Source organism: Frankliniella occidentalis, unplaced genomic scaffold (genome assembly GCF_000697945.3).
Source record: "Frankliniella occidentalis isolate FOCC.00 unplaced genomic scaffold, Focc_3.1 Scaffold211, whole genome shotgun sequence".
NCBI lineage: Eukaryota > Metazoa > Arthropoda > Insecta > Thysanoptera > Thripidae > Frankliniella > Frankliniella occidentalis.
The window spans coordinates 205,557-207,807 of NW_026267337.1; the positions used below are offsets into that span (position 1 = coordinate 205,557).

Consider the following 2,251-nt stretch of genomic DNA (forward strand, 5'->3'; position numbering starts at 1 on the left):
CACACGTCGTGAGGAGTGATTCGTGCGTGTGGATTTATGTTAAAACGTGCTTAGTTATGTACTTCTTCATACAGAAATATGTTAAATTTTGTGCAACAACTAAAAATGTATATTTTTGTGTTTATTTATATACATGAAATTATACACATTCATGTATGATTTTTTGCATAAATCCGTAAGCACAAAATCACAACATATGACTTGAACGAAAAAGAAATTTCAACTTCAACTTCAACGAGAGTTATATTATAACGACTGGCTTGTTCATAGCGAACTGGAGCCACCCCTTGCTCGGGTCACGCAGCCAGGCCGGGTCCGGCCACCGGCCCATCCCCTGCGGAGTGAACATGCAATCCCGCGCACCTCCGCACTGTACTGCACGCACAAGTGCGGGCAGACTTGGCCTGCCTATCGCCCCTGTCCACGGCGCCTTACGGGCCGAGCGAGTAGGCAACCCAACAGCACGTAAAGAAAGCGGTAGCATTACTACAGAAGTCAGCCACCTGTTACACTTGCCCGCGCCCTTACTCGCAAAACTCGCGGAAGATTTCGAAAACTCGCGCTAAACATGCGCCCACACTGAGAAAACTTTTTCCTGCTGGGCACTAGACGGTTGTTTAGTGCGTCCTACTTTGTTCCTGGCACAAAAAATTTAGTTCCTGCCACTAAAATTACTGTGCGTGGCAACAAAATTTAAAAGCTCGGCAACAAAACTTTGGTGCTCAGGCACAACTGTAAAGTGCGTCAAAAACTTTCGGTCTCGGGACAAAATGTTTAGTGCTCAGACCAAAAATTTTTCTCAGTGCACTTCGCTTCAACTCGTCGTGTGAGAGTTGTTTTGAAATATCCCTAACAGGGATCAGCACGCGGAGCATCATCACCGGGTAACAGGTTATCTGCTGGTGGAATAAGTCAAGCAACTGGCCGATGCAGCTCTATCACTGCTCGCCTCGCTCAGCAGCTGACCAGCTGCCCCACTGCACTGCCGCGGGTGCAGCCAGCCCGTCCCATGGCGTCCCACTCGCGTTCCCGCCAAATTGTTTCAAAGCCGTAATGAAGCTGGTACGGCACGGCTCGCGGCCGTGAGTGATTGGGACATGGAGCAGCAGCATGGCGGAGCGCGGAGAAGGGGGGGAGGGGGCTCCTCGCAGGAGTGGGATGGGGCTCGAGTCAGAGGCGTGGCCTGGCCAACGGGAGGCGGGGGGCATCGAGGGCCTCTAAGCGAATAATTAATCGGCCACTTTTTGTTTTTGTTTTTAGACAGCGGAGTCGTCTTCTACGATCGCTTTGCCCCGATTGTCAATTGTTTTACATGGCCCTTTATGGGAAAATAGAATCGGCACCATGAAGCTGGTACGGCACGGCTCGCGGCCGTGAGTGATTGGGACATGGAGCAGCAGCATGGCGGAGCGCGGAGAAGGGGGGGAGGGGGCTCCTCGCAGGAGTGGGATGGGGCTCGAGTCAGAGGCGTGGCCTGGCCAACGGGAGGCGGGGGGCATCGAGGGCCTCTAAGCGAATAATTAATCGGCCACTTTTTGTTTTTGTTTTTAGACAGCGGAGTCGTCTTCTACGATCGCTTTGCCCCGATTGTCAATTGTTTTACATGGCCCTTTATGGGAAAATAGAATCGGCACCATAGATTTTCTTCATGTTTTTTTTTAAATTAGAAAATTCAATTTTACAATGCCCCCCAAAGTTTAATCAAAAACTTAATTTTCAGTTTTTTGCAAATTTAAATTGAAATCTCTGTTTCTATGGTGATACTCGGCTCGTCACGAGAGAGATGGAGATAGTTTTAAATGCAACAAGTAGGCCGAGCCGAGCCAATCCAGAGGAAAGAAAGCACCTCTAAAGTCTGCGTTCAAACAATCCCTTCCTTTGCTACAATGCACAGAACTAGGATAACACTACCCTTTTTCGAACGCCGTCACCTTACCGCCTTCTAATAATATTTCTATTTTCACCACTAATTCTAAATAAAACAAGCAAATCATCAACAACATTTTGGCCGGGTTTTCCGAAAAAGCACACTTCCTTTACTATAGTAAGGAAACAGACACGAATGGCAATAATCATATTCGAACGCCACCACCTTACCGCCTTCTTATAAAGACTTTCATTTCAAACGTAAACGAAAGGGAAGACCATCGACGCCACTTCTGCATTTTTGTTGTTGTGCATAAGCATGCAAAATTCAATTTTTATGAAAAAATATGTACATAATATTCAACGAGATGTAACATAGTCGCGT

At 47.4% G+C, this 2,251-nt stretch overlaps 1 protein-coding gene across 1 annotated transcript in view; it reads left to right on the plus strand.

Annotated features, from left to right (window-relative positions):
- LOC113217490 (protein twist-like) overlaps positions 1-2,251 on the plus strand; it is a 14,362-nt gene that overhangs the window by 1,677 nt on the left and 10,434 nt on the right.